The sequence below is a fragment of the Schistocerca serialis genome, chromosome 7 (genome assembly GCF_023864345.2).
Source record: "Schistocerca serialis cubense isolate TAMUIC-IGC-003099 chromosome 7, iqSchSeri2.2, whole genome shotgun sequence".
Taxonomy (NCBI): Eukaryota; Metazoa; Arthropoda; class Insecta; order Orthoptera; family Acrididae; genus Schistocerca; species Schistocerca serialis.
Window position 1 is genome coordinate 385,395,079 of NC_064644.1, and position 21,947 is coordinate 385,417,025.

Consider the following 21,947-nt stretch of genomic DNA (forward strand, 5'->3'; position numbering starts at 1 on the left):
AGGGTGGCGGCAGGAAGGGCATCCGGCCACTCCTTAAACTTACCGTGCCACATCCGATAAACCATGGCCGACCCTGCGTAACTGCGTGATAAGGCCCAGACAAAGAAAGAAAGGAAGAACGAATATGGAATGGTTATTCCCTAGTCCAGGGTAGCAAGCAACACTAAATACAAACAGTACTAAAGAATCTCAAAGCCGTTCTTCCTGTCACAGATTACTGCAACCCTAATCACTTACATACTTGCCGATGATGTAGACGTGTACGAAGACACATTGCCGTCCTACCTTGTTTCCTGGGTGCTTCACTTTTCTTGTCAGACTATGTGTGTTCCATTACGTTTTGTTGTTTTTTTTTGCATTGTTTCAGTACGTTAACGGTTGTGTTTGTACGCATACTGATTGAACCGGGCTGACTTGTGGATAAAAGGGCTTAAATCATACGATGGCAAAAAAGCTTCAAAATTGCAAAAAATTAATGTGTTGCATTTGCATTTCATTATCGGATATAAATTTGGAATCGGATTTTGCGAAGGCCAAATATTTCTCCAGTTACCGATGCATCATGATTCAATGAATTATTGCTATTTAACTTTCAGGTGAAATTGTCGGTATCGAGGGTTTAGGCATCGTAAATCGATTGTGATACCGCAAGTGAATCAGAATATTTTTTAAGGAAAATGTCAAGGAGGTGAGTTGAGAAGGACTCTCTTAAATCGCTTCGCTGGATTACTTAATGGAAACTACAACCACAAAACTTATCACGTCCCTGTGAATAAGAGGTACTTATGATTACCATATATGTTAGGAATGCTGGGGATAATTTCAAAAAAGAAAAAGACTTCCTTGAAAATCCCTTGGGCATGCAGTCGACTGGTCTGATCGCTTTAGAACGAATTTTCGGCGGTGTAACGTGCCGTCATCATCAGGTTACTCTTGTTGACTGACAGCCTGGACCTGTGGGTGCGATACATACAACGGTCGTTGCCCCCTCTGCTGACCACGTGTATGACTGCTCGGTGCGCAGGCCGCGGTGGTGGGGGTAGCTCGTGTTCGGGATTCGAGAAGCGGTCCTCAGCCCGCGCTCCGCCTTCGCCTTGCTGGGTGTTCCGTTCCCGTTGCGTTTGGAGAGTTATCAGTCCCGGAGTCTACGCTTGACTAAGTTGAAATCCATTGGCCTTGTTGACGAGGTTCTCATATAGAAGGATTTCGGCAGCGCCCTCGTATACACAGTTCCAATAGTGGGACATATGTTTAATTTCGTGGTTGCTTTCAATGCAATGTTCAGCATTTGCTGACACATCCCAGTATTGAGACAAGGACGCTATCGAATCCTGGCTACATGAGAAAATCACCAGCAAAGATAATGGATTTCAACGTAAACAAGTGTGGACTCCGCCACTGAAACTTCTCCTAACACGGCGAAGACTGGACACCGACCACGGCGTAGGCCGAAAGCAGACTGAGGACCGCCGCTCCATTCCTATGCGCGACCTACCCTACCGCCGCGGCAGGCACATAACGCAGTCCACATATGGGGCACTGGACGTGAGAGACGACCGGTATACCCAGGGTGATCATGATTAAAGTTACACTTTCAAACCGCTGTAGAAATAACACCACTGGTCGGAATGACGTCAAATTGCAACGGAATATTATCGTAGAAGTGGGAAAAGGTATGGCAGAAGAAAAGTAAATACAAAATGTAGCAATAGATGGTGCTGTAAGCATCATAATTTAATAGTGGACAACTACAAACGGCAAATGAATCATACAACAATACTTAACGTGTTCTTTTGACATTAAACAAACTGTTTTCTCCAGTGTGATACTATTATTTACGTGAGCCCATCCACATGGCAAGGTCACACCACATCGGATGGGATCAATCGGTTTTTAATTGTCCTGAGGCCAAAAACCTTGTAAAAAACATCAATGATGTCGGTTTTTAACTGTCCTGAGGCAAAAAACAACATAAAAAGCATCAATCAAAATCAAATTATTAATTTCCATGTGACTGGCACAAAACATATTCAATATACTGTCCACCGTTTTCTGCAACAAGTTGAAACCGAGAAACAGCATATTCTACAACTGATCGAAGTATTTCCGGAATCACGTTCCGAAAGTGTTGTGCAATGCGTGCCTTCAATGCAGCTAAGTATGCAATCGGAACACTGAACACATCTTTCAGATAGTCCTACAGCCATAAGTTGTACAGATTAAGATCAGGTTGTAGGGAAATGGCAGCTGATAATTTCAGAAACGGCGCTTCAGCAGCTACTTAACTGGATTTTCTATGTCCGGAGGTGCGCCATCTTGCATAAAAATGATCCCATCCACATCCACGCTGTCTCTTCGAAAAAATATGGCCCTATGATAAACGATGCCGTAAACCCGCACCACACAGTGACCTTTTCAGGACGAAGTGATACTGATTCATATCAGATGGCCATATTCCACAATTCTGTGTACTGACATATCCTCTCAGATGGAATTGGGCTTCGTCTGGCCACAAAATCTTCCACGCCAAATCATCGTCCACTTCCATGCGAGCAAGCAAGTCTAGAGCAAAGGTATCTCTTGCTGGCTGCACATGGGTAATTTTGAATGGATAGCAAAGTAGGATGTTTCGTAGGATTTTACGCACCCTGATCATGGGGATGTCCAATGTTCGGACAATTCTCCGTGCACTACATGTTCGCACACCACCACTCGTCTCCTCCTATACTGCTGTGACCTCTACTTCCACTGACGTTCCAGCTCGTGGTCTATGGCTAGCGTTTCTGCCTCTGGATCACGGGGTCCCGGATTCGATTCCCAAGTGGGTTGGGGATTTTCTCTGCCCGGGGAGGACATATTTGGAACGATACACGATTTCTACTATCATACGGCATCGCTTGAATCACGCCTCTTTTCCCCAAAATCTACATCAGATCAACGTTTACGCTTCGCCGGTATGTGAGTGCGATCCTGAGTCGTAAACAAATATCAACCATATGTTGTTCATGCGTCCTAAGGTTGACTTCGAACGGTTGGACTTTCTGAAGACATTGCTGAGTATGGGATACCGCCGTCCTCAATCAGCTACTTCTCTTTTCTTTACCAAAGACATTCCCTTCTACAAACTGACTGGTATGTTCCTTAAGACTACTGGGTACAATCTGTATGTTTTAATGGTGTACATGTTCTATTTTTCTTTCTTGTTTCTGAAGATATTTCAGGAATGGTGTGAACGTAGGAAAACACAGAAATATGGTTGTAAAAATTTTAAACTGTTAAGCGTTTTATAATGGATTATACTGTAAATGATGAAAGTATGTGAATGCAGCTTGCCGCTAACTTGGTGTAATGTTTTGTCTGTAAAGACGTGTATTTGTTGCCTTTATGATTCCTTCACTCTCACACATAAATCTGTACCGTAAAGTAAGGGCCTCCTGTTTTGTCTTTAGGCTGATCCGTGATAAGACAGGCAAACAATTATACTAATGGAGGATTCTGAGTATTTTCTCTAATTTCATTCACTCTCTCTCTCTCTCTCTCTCTCTCTCTCTCTCTCTCTCTCTCCTTTATCTATGTACAATTTTAAATATACTATTTCATTACGTGAAATCAGCCCAATAGAATTTCTGGTGGAGCCATTCGTCTTAACATTCAGCGGCTGGCTTGCTGCAAAAGATCTTTATATCTATTATTATTGTTAAGCGCTGCATTCAGTTGGGAAAATCGATCGTTTGAACAATTCGTTCCTTTTACGACAGATTTTGAATTTCAGATGTGTCCGAAGCCTTTTTGGACGATTTTATAAAGACTTGTCGATTGCAGGCTCTCTTCGTCACAGCTGAAACTTCCCCACTAGTTACAGGGCCAAGACAATCATCAATGATTCAGACAAAGAACTCATTCGTCATTCACTCTAGAATAAAAGGGCCACAAACCTTATTTTTGAGGAAAATTGTATATTCAATCCATCTCAATTACATGTTCCGTTTTCTGTTGATTCCAAGTCTTACTTAATTTGCATTTACAGTTTTTCTCTCTCTTCAAATAACCCGCTAGTGGCACAAACGTTAATAGCTCGCTTTAGCAAGAAGAAGAGCAAATATGTCTCTTTTAGAAACCCGACAATCTTCCAACAGATACATCCGAAGCTCTCCTAGTTATCCGTCTCTAACAACCATGGAGAATACATATATGTCTCTCTGTTATTCCAAAGAATAAACGTACTAGAAAAATACCTTGGCGTCGACGAGCTGTCGGCGCATATATTACTAGAAAATCCGATCAGATACTTTTCAAAGGTGAATAAATGTGGATGATTTGATTGACCATTATTAATTATTGCGTGGTAGAGGGTAATTTTCCGTGGGGAGATTACAGTTTGTCTAAGCGCTGTTTTTGTTGCTTGTAATCAGCAGTGCGAAAAATATCATGTACTGGTATGATACGATAGTGATATACCATTTACACTGGTCTTTATATGAGTTTTACTGCATAAATCATAATGAGCTCATTTCGGCATACTGCCGTCGTCAGGTGTCTTATAATATCGACGCTGCGTCGTGCCGTGGAGTATTCTGTTATCATTTGGCTGCTAAATTTTGTGCTTATAGCACACTATTGGCTATCTTAGGAGCAGCTGTAATTCATATGTTGCATTGAGCGGTTTCTCACTTCGCCATAACCTTTCCGGTTGTATATATTTCATGGACAAGCCTGAGCAGGCTGACGTGCAGTGAGGCATTTCTGTACGATATAAGCCGTGTGATTTTATAGGTTCGCATTACAGTGATAAACATTCAAGTGTAGATGTTTGTAGAATCTGGTACTTAAGTATGCTGAAGGGATATCCTTTTATTTAAAGAAAAGAAGAAGGGCTGTTGTTTGCTTTACTCATGCTGTTAGTAAACTGTGTTTGAGGTAATTATGTGCCAGGTGTATCTCAGACTTGTATGAATTTCTAGTGCTGAATGACTGACAAATTTATAACTTGTAGCCGGCCGCGGTGGCCGAGCGGTTCTAAGCACTTCAGTTCGGAACCGCGTAACTGCTACGGTCGCAGATTCGAATCCTGCCTCGGGCATTGATGTGTGTGATGTCCTTAGGTTTAAGTAGTTCTAAGTCTAGGGGACTGATGACCTCAGATGTTAAGTCCCATAGTGCTTTGAACCATTTATAACTTGTAGCCACTGTGTTATTGTTTACAAAATTTATCTGGAGGAGACCAGTTTTTCAGCGGTATCGCTATAATTTTCTCGTAAACTGGTAAATTCCTGTGGATATCTGTTCCTAGTGATATTGGTTTCCGGGAATTGATTAGGGTTGTTTTCAGATTACCTGATTAGTTGTCTGATATAATGTAACGATCGTGGATCTAAAGTGAATATTGTCAGTAGCACTAGTCCGGCGCCATTTGCCGCTGTATGCTACGTGGTGGTCTTTTTATTTACTTATCTGGCCTCCCGAGTACCAACTCTATTTAGCCATCAATAACAAATGGTTATAAAGTACACAGAATTGAAGAAAAGACTACAAAAACGCTTATTTACAAGGAAAGAAAGATCAAACCGTCACTGCTCTATCCACTATATTATTGCAACAGTTTTATGAAAAAGTAGTTAAAATAATGTTGAGTTATACCATTCCTGAAATGTCTTAGGAACAAGACAGCAAAATAGAATATGTACACCATTAAAACCTACAGATTGTGCCCAGTACTCTTAAGGAACATAGACATCGGTTTATAGAGGCGAATGTCTTTGGTAAAGAAAAGAATAAGGAAGGCGGTATCCCATACTCAGCAATGTCTTCAGAAAGTCCAGCCGTTCGAGGCCAAACTTAGGACGCATAAACAACATGTGGTTGATATTTTACTACTCAGGATCACACTCACATGCCGGCGAAGTATAAACGTTGATCTGATGTAAGTTTTGGGAGAAAGAGGCGTGATTGAAGCGATGGCGTATGTTAGTAGAAATCGTGGATCTGCCCAAATGTGTCCTCATGAACTACGGCTGTGAAGGAATCCAAATCTGGAACAATACTAAATAACCGTCTTTCGCTTGCTGGGGAACGTTCCACATCTCTTGCCATTGTCGGTTTGCGTAGCCCTTAAAGCATTCTTTGAAAGGTAATGGCACATCCAGGACAGTGACTCAAGATGTCGCTTGCTTGGTTAATGCATCCACTTCCTCGTTACCTAGGATACCTACGTGGAAAGCCACTACAGCAAATGGGTTGTCCGCCGTATCGGTGTGCTGTGAATATATTCCGAAACCTCATCCAAGATATATCGATTAGTTTTTTTGTTCCATCTCCGGTGTTGAATATTTTGAAGGAAGCTTTGACAGTCAAACACACTTAATATATTTGGGAAGGAAGTGAAAGAGATAAAGAGTTTCCTGAAGTGTCATTGTCTCCACCGTAAATGTAGAAGCATTTAGGGGCAACTTGAAGGTTTTCCGGATCTAAATCTGAGGGCAGAGAAATAAAATCACATCCATTATACTCTTCCTGTGGAATTTTGGATCCATCGGTGCACACACAGAGAAAACAAGGGCACTGAGGTGCAACAAGATGACTGAATCCGCTATTGACATTAGCACATTCCAAACGGTTTATATTAAAATAACAGACTGGAGTATGGCAGCTGAGTGTATGAAGATCATAGACAAAAAGAGGCAAATGCGATGAATATCGTACAGAACGTATGAAAGGTGCCAAAGTGTCAAAGCTGGTACAAACGGCCGAAGCTTATTCCTTCTGTGGGAGGCAGTCCATAGTCGGGAAATACATTGCTGTCCCTAACAGGACTGTCCATAAAGGCCATGCCTTGAGGGTTGAATTTATCGTGTAACATTTGGCGTCTTAAGCTAATGAGCATCTCCCTGCTTCCACTAAAAGATTGTTTGTGGGCTTCGATTGCACGGCTCCAGGACAGGTAAGAATTTCTCTGTATTGGAGAGCGTCTAGTTTGGTGAGATGAACATTTGGCGCATGATGGTGCAGTCGACAACCGTGGTCTAGACGAAATCGAATAATCCCGCGGTACTTGGTGAGTAAACCACTTCGGTACGCTCCCCGCCACACACGGGTCGAGTGATGGAATTACACTGAAACCTTCTTTACACTTGATAACAGTAGATCAGATGTGAACCGCCCAAATTACCGGAGACTCAAAAATCATCTCCAGATATCGAGCGTGAGATTATATGTGGAAAGTGAACTTTCTACACGTAGTGTGACTATCAATGCGAGCCGATGTGGACCTGTAAAAGGGAACGATTACTAATTTCTCAGCCGAAATCTGCAGCCCATTAGTAAATAGCCACTCATCAGTGTATGCAACGGGTGTGGGTAAAGCCGTTTCGGCCTGAATATTCGGAGTGGCAGTGGAATAAACACAGACATCGTCAGCACACTGCAGTATTGTTGTGGGGGAGTGATTATGAGCTCTGGATCATGCCTACATCGACTGTACAGGAGGCGGCTTAAAATTGCACCCTGAGGCGAGCCTTGGCTGGCAAGAAAAGGTCCTATCATCTGTAACGGACGTAGAGGATTCTTTGAATCATCCGCGGAGGAATTCCGAAAACTGCCAGTTTGTCCAAGAGAATTGGTACATGAACATGATCATACGCTCCCTTAACGTCTAGAAAGGCAACTACCGCTGTTTGTTTTATTTTAAAGGCCGACGTAATATACATGGCCAGCAAATACAGATACTCCATAGTACCCTTTGCCTTTTATGTAGCCCTACTGACTCCGAGGCATCAAATTACGATTTTCGACTTTGAAGCCATCATTCCACTCTCTTTTTAATCATTTGTTCCAGCGTTTTGGCAACAGACGACGGTCGATAATTAGAGGTCACATTTGGATCTTGCCACTTTTCAGAACTGGAGTTATTACTCGTATTTTCCAAGTTGCTAAGAAGTCCCTGGTCACCCAGTACCAATTAAAACCGTATAACAGCAAATCTTTCTCTTCTGTGGACAGATTCGCAAGTATATAATAATGAATAAAATCATTTGCCAGGACTACTGTCACTCGATGATTCAACAGTTTCGTTGAGTTGTTCTTTGGAGAAATGATGAAGGCAAACATGATGTCTGTCTTCTTCAACAGGAGACGGATAATTCTAGAATAGGGCCACGGGTGGGGCATGTGTACCTACAAATTCCTCTAGCCAGGCGGTGGTAGCAGGAGAAGGGGAAGATAGTGGCTGGTTATGAAAGCCTTTGCTTTATAACAAATGCTTGCAATACTGGTTTCATTATTGAAGGAAGAACAAAATTTTATCCAGCTGTCCTTTTTTCAGGAATTTGTTAACTCGCGCATTCGCTTTTCGAGCTGACTTGAAGTTAGCTAAGGAGCGATTTTAACGACAGGTTTTCAGAGACAATCTGCGCTTAGCAACTTCTCGAGAGCATTCACGATTCCATGAAGGAGGCGAACGGTCTTTCATAACGTTGACCTCTATCTTCTTAGGAATGCCTGGATTAAAACTTGATTTCCATATTCATCCGGTAAGCTACGTCTCATTTTTAGGAGCGTCCGCCGAGCTGCCCCCTTTATATGAGTCCCAGTAGGTTTCCTTGATCTTCAATGTATTATTAGCGTAAGATATTTGCTTAGTACCAACGTAGATCTGAATCTCGAATTCTGTTGGGAGATGATCGGATCCCGCTGAATCTGTTTTAACGCGCCAATTATTCGTAGATAATTTGGTAAAACAAGGGAGTGCAAAGCGTTACGCCAATCGCCGAGGGTCTACGGAAAGGTGAAGATACCATAGTGGGGGTACCTCATTGAGTATCACTAGGTTATAGTCTTCTATAGCATTCATCATTGCCCTGTCGTTCCTGTCACTCATCTGTCCTTCCTATGCTACAAGGTGGGAATACAGGTCTCCAGCTACAATAAAGGGAGGAAAAAGCTGGCTTGATAAGTGTCTCCAGTCATCTTTCACGATACTATGGTAAGGACTGGTATACAACGAGAGAACTATAAGAATTTTGTGGGCATTTTATATCTGCACAGCAAATGATTCGATGTTATGGTTGCTGGCGTGTAGAGGGAGCGGTTGATGTGGCAGAAAAGTTTTTACTAGTATAGCAACACCTCCCAACCCATCGAAGCAGTCCTCCTGCACTATGAAATAATTTCGAAAGCGAACAGTCTGCTCAAACTTGAACCAAGTTTCACAAAACAGAATTATGTTGAACCACGTCGGACCGCGGGTTCAAGGTCAACATCGATATCGTGATGCAATACCACCAACCGGTAAAATGTGCCTGTGGCTCTCGTTGTCGCTATAAACTGAAGGTAATGGATCAATGAAACTTGAGCAGACGTTCAGCATGCCTCGCGAACTGTACCGTCAGATCAGTGAGTTTGAAACACGACGTATTATTGGAGTGAGAGAATTTGATGCACCCATCAGGGAAATTACTGCTAGATGGTTCAAGTAAGGCTTTAGATAATGATGATGACTGAATTGTGGGGCTCCCAATGGGCGGTTATCAGCGCCCGTACAAATTACCAATCTCTTACACAGCCAAGTCTCGCCACTTTCGCGAATCATGATGATATGATGACGACAACACACACACACACAGTCCCCGGTCGGAGGAAATACCAACCCGGCCGGGAATCGAACCCGGGATCCCGCGATCCAGAGGCAGCAACGGTAACCACTAGACCACGAGCTGCGGACAAAGGCCATAGAACAGGACCGGATGGGTCAGGTCGCACCACCCAGACCACCCTCCAAGAAGATTGACACCTCATCCGAATGACATTGCAGGACAGATCTGCGTCCTCCTCGGCTTTGGTGCAAAAGTGGAACAGTGTAACACATAGTACACTATCAATGGTGACAGTCCGTCGCCGTTTGTTACGAAATGGGTTACGTGAGCGTCGTCCACTTCTCCTACTACGTTTAACGTAAGTGCAGAAACACGTTAGACGCCAATGGTGTATGGAATGACGTCACTGGGGACAGGAATAGCACCAAATAGGGTTTTCGGACGAATCCAGGTTCCGTTTGTTTGAAAATGAAGGCTGCATTTTGGTTCGCCACAGACAGGGGAAGCGACATTATAGTGACTGCGTTCTGCTTCTGTAAAGTTTGGAAGGTAGGAGACGAGATACTGGCAGAAGTAAAGCTGTGAGTACCGGGCGTGAGTCGAGCTTCGGTAGCTCAGATGGTAGAGCACTTGCCCGCGAAAGGCAAAGGTCCTGAGTTCGAGTCTCGGTCGGGCACACAGTTTTAATCTTCCAGGAAGTTTGACTGCGTGAAGAGTTTGACAAAGCACTTAAAGACCTGAGTCGAATCAAGGCCCATGGAGTAGACCACATACCATTAGAAATACTGACAGCCCTGAGAGAGCCTGCCCTGACAAAACTCTACCATCTGGCGAGCAAGATGTATGAGACAGGCGAAATACCATCAGACTTCAAGAAGAATATAATAAATTCAATCCCAACGAAAGAAGGTGTTGACAGATGTGAAATTTGCCGAACTGTCAGTTTAATAAGTCACGGCTGCAAAGTACTAACGCGAATTCTTTAGAGACGAATGGAAAAACTGGTAGAAACCGATGTCGGGGAAGATCAGTTTGGATTCCGCAGAAATGTTGGAATAATTGTGGCAATACTGACCTTACGACATATCTTAGAAGATAAGTTCAGGAAAGGCTAACATACGTTTCTAGCATTGGTTAACTTCGAGAAAACTTTTGACGATCTTGACTGGTATACTCTCTCTCAGGGGTCGAATACAGAGAGCAAAGAGCTATTTGCAATTTGTACAGAAACCAGATGGCAGTTATAAGAGTCGAGGGGTATGAAAGGGAAGCAGTTGTTGGGAAGGGAGTGAGACAGGGTTGTAGCCTCTCCCCGATGTTATTCAATCTGTATATTGATCAAGCAGTAAAGGAAACAAAAGAAAAATTTGGATTAGGAATTAAAATCAATGGAGAAGAAATAAAAACTTTGAGGTTCGACAATGACATTGTATTTCTGTCAGAGACAGCAAAGGACCTGGAAGAGCAGTTGAACGGAATGGACAGTGTCTTGAAAGGAGTTTATAAGATGAACATCAACAAAAGGAAAACTAGGGTAATCGAATGTAGTGTAATTAAATCAGGTGATGCTGAGGGAATTAGATTAGGAAATGAGACACTTAAAGTAGTAGATGAGTATTGCTATTTGGAGATCAAAATAGCTGATGATTGTCGAAGTAGAGACTATATAAAATGTAGTCCAGCAATGACAAGAAAAGCGTTTCTGATGAAGGTAAATCCATACTCGATGTTAACAAATTTAAGTGTCAGAAAGTATTTTCTAAAAGTATTTGTATGGAGTGTAGCCATGTATGGGACGATGGACATGGACGATAAATAGTTTAGACAAGAGGAGAATAGAAGCTTTCGAAATGTGGAGCTACAGAAGAATGCTGAAGATTAGATCGGTAGACCACGTGACTTATGAGGGAGAATTGGGGGGAAGAGGAATTTGTGGCACAACTTGACGATAAAATGGGATTAGTTTGTAGGGCGTGTTTTGAGTCATCAAGGGATCACCAGTTTGGGAATGGAGGCCAGGGTGGAGGGTAAAAATCGTAGAGGGAGACCAAGAGATTAATACACTAAGCACATTCACAAGGATGTAGGTTGCAGTGGTAGATGAAGAAGCTTCCACAGGATAGAATCGCATGGAGAGCAGCATCAAACCAGTCTCTGGACTGAAAACCACAAAAACAATAACAAGTGTGTACTGCTACATTCATATCTACTGTTGGCAAATGACGCTGCAACTTCTTCAACAATTGTTATTTTTACTATTTTTTGTATTAGACGTAAAATAAATTAATATCTGAATTCCCTGTTCCCGAACAGCATCTGATCCTTGCTCCTGTATCCACTAAAGAACCACACAGCGTGCAAAGGAAGACATAATAGGTATTTGACATCATTTCACACTTTATAAATACGTACATAGATAAAAATTAGCACTCATATATATATATATATATATATATATATATATATATATATACTCCTGGAAATTGAAATAAGAACACCGTGAATTCATTGTCCCAGGAAGGGGAAACTTTGTTGACACATTCCTGGGGTCAGATACATCACATGATCACACTGACAGAACCACAGGCATATAGACACAGGCCACAGAGCATGCACAATGTCGGCACTAGTACAGTGTATATCCACCTTTCGCAGCAATGCAGGCTGCTATTCTCCCATGGAGACGATCGTAGAGATGCTGGATGTAGCTTGCCATGCCATTTCCACCTGGCGCCTCAGTTGGACCAGCGTTCGTGCTGGACGTGCAGACCGCGTGAGACGACGCTTCATCCAGTCCCAAACATGCTCAATGGGGGACAGATCCGGAGATCTTGCTGGCCAGGGTAGTTGACTTACACCTTCTAGAGCACGTTGGGTGGCACGGGATACATGCGGACGTGCATTGTCCTGTTGGAACAGCAAGTTCCCTTGCCGGTCTAGGAATGGTAGAACGATGGGTTCGATGACGGTTTGGATGTACCGTGCACTATTCAGTGTCCCCTCGACGATCACCAGTGGTGTACGGCCAGTGTAGGAGATCGCTCCCCACACCATGATGCCGGGTGTTGGCCCTGTGTGCCTCGGTCGTATGCAGTCCTGATTGTGGCGCTCACCTGCACGGCGCCAAACACGCATACGACCATCATTGGCACCAAGGCAGAAGCGACTCTCATGGCTGAAGACGACACGTCTCCATTCGTCCCTCCATTCACGCCTGTCGCGACACCACTGGAGGCGGGCTGCACGATGTTGGGGCGTGAGCGGAAGACGGCCTAACGGTGTGCGGGACCGTAGCCCAGCTTCATGGAGACGGTTGCGAATGGTCCTCGCCGATACCCCAGGAGCAACAGTGTCCCTAATTTGCTGGGAAGTGGCGGTGCGGTCCCCTACGGCACTGCGTAGGATCCTACGGTCTTGGCGTGCATCCGTGCGTCGCTGCGGTCCGGTCCCAGGTCGACGGGCACGTGCACCTTCCGCCGACCACTGGCGACAACATCGATGTACTGTGGAGACCTCGCGCCCCACGTGTTGAGCAATTCGGCGGTACGTCCACCCGGCCTCCCGCATGCCCACTATACGCCCTCGCTCAAAGTCCGTCAACTGCACATACGGTTCACGTCCACGCTGTCGCGGCATGCTACCAGTGTTAAAGACTGCGATGGAGCTCCGTATGCCACGGCAAACTGGCTGACACTGACGGCGGCGGTGCACAAATGCTGCGCAGCTAGCGCCATTCGACGGCCAACACCGCGGTTCCTGGTGTGTCCGCTGTGCCGTGCGTGTGATCATTGCTCGTACAGCCCTCTCGCAGTGTCCGGAGCAAGTATGGTGGGTCTGACACACCGGTGTCAATGTGTTCTTTTTTCCATTTCCAGGAGTGTATATACATATATACACAAATAAAGTTAACGATATTATACCTCCACTCAGTTTTCAGACAACAAACCATCAGAATGACTAAAATAATATCGTTTTCCACTGTCATATCTGGTATATAATACAGAATACTGATTTTTCATGACTAGAAGTGTAGGCCACGTTATACCGCAATAACATAGCATAGAACACATGATAATATGTACCACTTTAATCCTTTACTGTCCATAGGTCACCCAGCATACTACTATCGTACAAAATCCAACAATCTCCGCCTCAGGCCTAGTATACTACTATCGTAATTTTTTCTAAGGGGTTAAATCATCAAGCGGCAACATTCTGAAAGACTCTCGAGAACTAATTTTCCGTTATTGCTGATTGTGTTGACATAATGTCTCTTAGAAGATAGAGCTAACAAACGAAGAAATACATTTAACGCAATGTCTGTATTTGAAAAAATCTGCGTAGTTCGATGTAAATGTCCTTCAGACATGCATACATCCCTGAAAGGGATTTGCGTCTATCTATACCGCCAGCGTCAAATATAGACACTGCACTAACTGTATTTCATGTGAAAGTAGCACAGGTCACACCAGTATTCAAGAAATGTAATAGGCGCAATCTACTACATTACAGGCCCATATCGTTAACGTCAATATGCAGCAGGATTTTAGAACATATATTGTGTTCGAACACTATGAATTACCTCGAAGAAAACGGTCTATTGACACACAGTCAACATGTGTTTGGAAAAAAAATAGTTCCTGTGAAACACAACTAGCTCCCTATTCACATGAAGTGTTGAGTGCTATTGACATGGGATTTCAGATCGATTCGTATTTTTGGATTTCCAGAAGGCTTTTGACACTGTACCACATAAGCGGCTCGTAGTGAAATTGCATGCTTATGGAATATCGTCTGAGTTATGTGACTGGATTTGTGATTTCCTGTCAGAGAGATCACAGTTCGCAGTAACTGACGGAAAGTCATCGAGTAAAACCGAAGTGATTTCTGGCGTTCCCCAAGGTAATGTTATAGGCCCTTTGCTTTTCATTATCTATATAAACGATTTTGGAGGCAATCTGAGTAGCCGTCTTCGGTTGTTTGCAGATGACGCTGTCGTTTATCGACTAATAAAGTCATCAGAAGATCAAAACAAAATCCAAAACGATTTATAAGAAATATCAGAATGGTGCGAAAAGTGGCAGTTGACCCTAAATAACGAAAAGTGTGAGGTCATCCACATGAGCGCAAAAAGGAACTCGTTAAACTTCGGTAACACGATAAATCAGTCTAATCTAAAAGCCGTAAATTCAACTAAATACCTAGGTATTACAATTACGAACAACTTAAATTAGAAGCAACACACAGAAAATGTTGTGGGAAAGGCTAACCACAGCCTGCGTTTTATTTGCAGGACACTTAGAAAATGTAACAAACCTACTAAGGAGACTACCTACACTACGCTTGTCCGTCTTCTTTTAGACTATACTGTGCAGTGTGGGATCCTTATCAGATATGATGGACGGACTACATCGGAAAAGCTCAAAGAAAGGCAGCACGTTTTGTATCATCGCGAAGAATGGGAGAGAGTGTCACAGAAATGATGCAGGATTTAGGATGGAAATCATTAAAAGAAAGGCGTTTTTCGTTGCGACGGAATCTTCTCACGAAATTCCTATCACCAACTTTCCCCTCTGAATGCGAAAACATTTTGTTGACACCGACCTACATAGAGAGGAACGATCACCACGATAAAATAAGGGAAATCAGGGCTCGTTCGAATAGATATAGGTCAGAGATCGGCAGCAGGCGGACCGCGGTCCGTATACGGACCGCGCAAGGTCGAACCTCGGACCGCCAAATATTGTCAAATACAGTCCGACGTCCAACTAAGTATCCCGGCTCCTCGTGGGGACTAGGCTAGTAATTTAGTCGAGGACTGAGTAAGTCAGTAACTAAAAGTCTCTGAAAAACAAAAATTTAATTGAGTAGATTGGCAAATCATTTAGTCAGTCGATCCATTTCATTCTATTTTTCTCGGCGAGTAGCGCCTCCCGCCACGCGTCACTGCTGATTCGTTGCTTTGTTAAGCAAGTCTGAACCTGTCGTTTTAGTCAAAGAGAGCACAGTGAGCGGTCGGTCTTTACTCCGTTTCGTCAATCGCACGCAGGCCGCAGAGGAATAATTCATATGTCTTACAATTTGTCGTGTGAAAAACCTTTTCGTACATACATACCTACATTAATAATTGGTCCTAAAAAGCGAAAAGTGGACACTGAAAATAGATTTTTGACTGAATGGACTGAAAAATATTGTTTTACGGTACCTGATAGGCCCCAAGCGATTCCAGTTTGTTTAATATCTAATAAAACTGTCGCTGTTACTAAAAGTGGCAATTTAAAGCTACACTATGAATCAACTCATCATCAATTTCACAAAACCTTTGCTGTTGGCAGTGAGGCTCGTAAAGAAAAACTACAGGTAATATAATTCTATTAGCTAATGTACAAATGAGATATGTATAACTGCTTTGTAAACTTATCACGATAAAATTTTAATTTAAATTACAGAAATGGTTCAATTGGTTCATATGGCACTGAGCACTATGGGGCTTAACATCTGAGATCATCCGTCCCCTAGGACTTAGAACCACTTAAACCTAACTAACCTAACGACATCACACACATCCATGCCCGAGGCAGGATTCGAACCTGCGGCCGTAGCGGTCGCGCGTTTCCAGACTGAAGCGCCTAGAACCGCTCGGCCACACCGGCCAGCTAAATTACAGAAATATCTCACTTCTTACCAACAAAGCACGAAATTGCTGGTTCGCTGCATGAGTGAGCAAGAAAAATCGGCAGAAGCAGCTTTACTTGTGTGCTGGACACTTAGTAAACACCAAAATCCTTTTTCAGATTGTGAAACAATGAAAAAATGTTAACTACTGGCCATTAAAATTGCTACAACAAGAAGAAATGCAGATGATAAACGGGTATTCATCGGACAAAAATATTATAGTAGAACTGACATGTGATTACATTTTCACGCAATTTGGGTGCATAGATCCTGAGAAATCAGTACCCAAAACAACCACTCTGGCCTTAATAACGGCCTTGATACGCCTGGCCATTGAGTCAAACAGAGCTTGGATGGTGTGTACAAGTACAAATGCCCATGCAGCTTCAACACGATACCACAGTTCGTCAAGAGTGGTGACTGGCGTATTGTGACAAGCCAGTTGCTCCGCCACCATTCACCAGACGTTTTCAATTGGTGAGAGATCTGGAGAATGTGCTGGCCAGGCAGCAGTCGAACATTTTCTGTATCCAGAAAGGCCCGTACAGGACATGCAGCATGCGGTCGTTCATTATCCTGTTGAAATGTAGGGTTTCGCAGGGATCAAATGAAGGGTAGAGCCACGGGTCGTAACACATCTGAAATGTAACGTCCACTGTTCAAAGTGCCGTCAGTGGGAACAAGAGGTCACCGAGATGTGTAACCAATGGCACCCCATACCATCACGTCGGGTGATACGCCAGTATGGCGATGACGAATACACACTTCCAATGTGCGTTCACCTCGATGTCGCCAAACGCGGATGTGACCATCATGATGCTGTAAACAGAACCTGGATTCTTCCGAAAAAATGACGTTTTGCCATTCGTGCACCCAGGTTCGTCGTTTTGTACACCATCGCAGGCGCTCCTGTCTATGATGCAGCATCAAGGGTAACCGCAGGCATGGTCTCCGAGCTGATAGTCCATGCTGCTGCAAACGTCGTCGAACTGCTCGTGCAGATGGTTGTTGTCTTGCAAACATCCCCATCTGTTGTATCAGGAATCGAGACGTGGCTGCACGAGCCGTTACAGCCATACGGATAAGATGCCTGCCATCTCGAATGCTAGAGATACGAGGCCGTTGGGATCCAACACGGCGTTCCGTATTACCTTCCTGAACCGACTGATTCCATATTCTGGTAACAGTCATTGGATCTCGACCAACGCGAGCAGCAATGTCGCGATACGATAAACCGCAATCGCGATAGGCTAAAATCCGACCTTTATCAAAGTCGGAAACGTAATGGAACGCATTTCTCCTCCTTACACGAGGCAACTCAACAACGTTTCACCAGGCAACGCCGGTCAACTGCTGTTTGTGTATGAGAAATCGGTTGGAAACTTTTCTCATGTCAGCGCGTTGTAGGTGTCGCCACCGGCGCCAACCTTGTGTGAATGCTCTGTAAAGCTGATCATTTGCGTATCACAGCATCTTCTTCCTGTCAGTTAAATTTCGCGTCTGTAGCACGTCATCTTGGTGGTGTAGCAATTTAAATGGCGAGTAGTGTATGTTGGAAGTAGCCTCGGCACTTTTTAAAGTAAAGAAGGATGTTGTCGCCGCAACTCAAAGTACTCCAGAGTCGGCAAGAAGTAATACAAGAAGAACAGAAATTTTAGCTACTGACATTAAAAGCATTCTGTTTGAATTTTTGAAAAAGGCACCATGCTACGCCATTGAACCTGACGAATCATGTGACATTGTTGATGATGAACAAATATCTATTTCGTGAGATTTTGAGGCATTGAAAATAAGATATTAAGGGAAGAATTGCTCGCAATATTTCCTTTGAAAGGTAACACTGGAGGAGAAGATTTATTCAACGCTATCGACGAATTTATCAATAATTCCAACATTCGCTATGATAAAATAGTGTCACTTTCAACTGACGGCGCCCCACCGATGATTGGCAAAGAAAAAGGTGTAATAAAGAAAATCAGGGATCAGAATCCAGGTCTAATATCGTATCAGTGTATAATTCATCAAAGTGCCGTGTGTGGAAAACTCAGTGCTACACTGAAAGAAGTAATTGACAGCTTGGTGCAGTTGAATAATTTTATGAGATCTCTTTCTTCTCTTCAACACCGAAAGTTCAAGAAGTTTCTTTCAGAACGTAGTGCAGCGTATTCTGACTTATTGCAATACAACAATGTTCGCTGGTTAAGTAAAGGTCAAGTTGTTAAACGTTTCTGGCTAACAAAGAAAGAAGTAACCTCCTTCTTGCAAATCTTGGAATTGCAGGGAGCAAAGAAGCACTTAGAGTTCATAACAAACGAGCGCAATATGCTAGCTGTGGCTTTTCTGAAGGATATTTTGAAATACAGAATTTAAATGTGGTCAATCTAGAGTTACAAGGGAATGGGAAATTAACATGTGGTCTGATACAAAGCGTGTCTGCTTTTCGTCGTAAGCTGGATAGTTTTGAAGAAGATATTGCAAGGCACGAATTTATTCATTCTCCAACAATTATTGAGTATAAAAAAGACAACTCTTAAGAAGAGATTACAGTGTTTGTAGGATTTCTGTCCGATCTAAGGGACGAATTTGCTGCATGATTTCAAGACTTTCCAGAAATTGGAAACCTGTCTCAATTCCTAAAATTTCATTATGAAGTTGATGCATCGGCAGAATGGACTGATGTGTCTGCTAAGTTGTTCAGCGTTTCAAAGTCTTCACTTCAAGTGGAGATAATCGATTTGCAACAGGATATTTCCTTGCAAATGTATCAAACTGAAGAATTTTGGGGTAAACATGTTTCAGAAAAATTGTAAGAAAGTAGCTATCAATCTGGCCACTATGTTTGGTTCGACATATATGTGCGAATCGTCGTTCTCGAAAATGAATTTTTCGAAGAACACATATCGGTCAAGGTTGACGGACGCCCACCTCGAAGACATACATTTGCTGTACCCCTCGTACACCGAACTTTAAAAAACTGGCTCAAGACCGTCGATGTAATTTCTCACACTGAACATATTACAACATTAACTCAGAACTACTTGTTTTAGTTGGTTGACCCTTGTTTTTTGGAAACTAACTCGACTTGAAAACAAAATAAAAAACAGTACTTTTTAATTATTAGTTTTTCTCTGGACCTCCACAAAAAAATTTACACCGAATCCGTACCCCACTGAAAACTACTTGCCGACCGCATTATAGGTGTTCATTCTTTCCCCGCGCTATACGAGATTGGAATAATAGAGAATTGTGAAGGAGGTTCAATGAACCCTCTGCCAGGCACTTAAATGTGATTTGTAGAGTATCAGTGTAGATGTAGACGTAGAAAGGAAGATAACCTGATGAGAAAAACGTTGTCTCTCTCCATGCGAAAATCACACTAACGAGCACTATAGGACGTAGACACCATGACGTTGGAAGTTTGATTTGGTCCGGTGGCGTGCGCCGATAGTGGATAAGCGGTAGGGGCAGGTAGTTCCGGTTAGAATACCGGTTCGGTGCAAACTTTCGTAAGCGTATAGTAAGCCGAACAGTTGATGTAATATCGCGATCGCAATTCAACAATGGTGGCTCGGTGAATTATGGTTGTCAGCTGATGTGTTGGGATATTATAATAACAAACAAATTCGTCATAAACATAAATGATACACGAGATAAAACACACAGAATTAATTCGATATGCACCGAACGCGAAATCTTTGCGATATTCAGATGTGCAGGATATCCCATGAGGATTCAGAGATATGACGGGAACGATCATCGAAGCAAGAAAGTGTAACAAACATGGGCTCTAAAACGTATATCTTAAGAGTTTGAGTACTTGCTCGTATCCGATAATCTGAAACACATCTCCTCTACTGAACAAGTATTCATAGATTTTAAGATAAGCGTTTCAGTATCCTCGTGTACTTGACCACTCGTATTTTGCATCGAAAGTACACTCCTCCCATATCCATGAATATTAACCATTCTTTCTGGGACACATGTTTTTAGCTCCAGTAATAAAGAGTAACTGAGCACGATTACAAATACACATATATGTCCCGCAAGTAAGGCGAAGAATCAAAGAAGACCATTATCTGAGCCAAGGCGACGAGCTCTGAAGATGCAGCACGTAAAGACCTAATATCTGAGCAGTCAAAAAGTATTGTAGTAATACGTAACTAAACATCATGCTGCGTAAAGCAACTTTCGCATCTGATCCAGCCACAAACTACTGAAAAATGCCATTTAGTATTTGTGTAAATTAAATAAAGTATTAAAATTTTAGCCAAAATGTTTTTCAGGCCAATAATGCGTAGAGGAAATAAGAACTTTAATGTGCAACATCAAGTGGATCGTTAATGCACAAGAGGCGTTTACATGAAGAATACAATAACGCTCTATTAGCACCATGAACTGATTTTAAGCTTTGAAGTAGAAAAATTTCAATGTAGGAACATCGTCGGTGTGTGTGTGTGTGTGTGTGTGTGTGTGTGTGTGTGAGAGAGAGAGAGAGAGAGAGAGAGAGAGAGAGAGAGAGTGAATGAGTGAGTGAAAGTGAGTGTGAGAGAGAAATGGATCGTGCGAGGGAGGGAGGGAGGGAGGGAGAGATGGGGGGAGGGAGAGAGAAAACGATATTGTATTTCGCTTTGCTGCGAGATATTTGTATCGGCTGCCCACACTCCGCAAACACACATTCAGTACCACCATCTGCCGCTCTCTCAAGGTATGACATATAAAAAAGCAAAACATACAAGAATGTCGGTACTCTTTGTCTCCGCTTCACCCTGTGGTGAATGGTATTTCTTTGTGCTGCGAATCGTTTGTATCCGCGTCATCCTGTTGAATTTTGAAGTTCCTGCTGTTTTTTTCCGATATTTCCAATATTTGCGAAGTATTTGTGTGTGTGTGTGTGTGTGTGTGTGTGTGTGTGTGTATCCCAGTTCAGCAGAAAATTAAATGTTTTTCTTTTCTTTTTTATCCAGTTGTATTTCATCAACTATGTGCTATTACCATTGAGCCTCGCATTATTTCTGTGCAAAGATATGCTTCAGGTTTGTCTTGTTGTCTGTTATTGTTGCAGACGTAAAAACCAATATAGACATCTATTCTTGATGCCATTCCTCAGATTCTCATACATCATTTACGACTGACTGTCTTTGATTAAAAACGGGGAAGATGGCTGGTTCCCATTAGTTCGCAGATAGCATGTTGTCCGAACATAACATGTCACCTCGTTAAATCTTTGTTTTTAGGCCCACAATAAAACACAGAAAATCAATGATAGCTGTAAATTTTTTTATTCACAGATTTTAAGCGAAACCCGTAGTTACTATGGTGGTAGGACGTGCCTATTTAAAAGGAGAAGAAAGACCTCATTGAGCAAACGACGAAGTCCACAAATCGTAAGTGTGGTGGTGGTGGTGGTGGTTAGTGTTTAACGTCCCGTCGACATCGAGGTCATTAGAGACGGAGAGCAAGCTCGGGTTAGGGAAGGATTCGGAAGGAAATCGGCCGTGCCCTTTCAAAGGAACCATCCCGAAATTTGCCTGAAACGATTTAGGGAAATCACGGAAAACCTAAATCAGGATGACCGGAGACGGGATTGAACCGTCGTCCTCCCGAATGCGAGTCCAGTGTGCTAACCACTGCGCGACCTGGCTCGGTAATCGTAAGTATCTGCGTCGTTGTGACGGGCACTGCTTT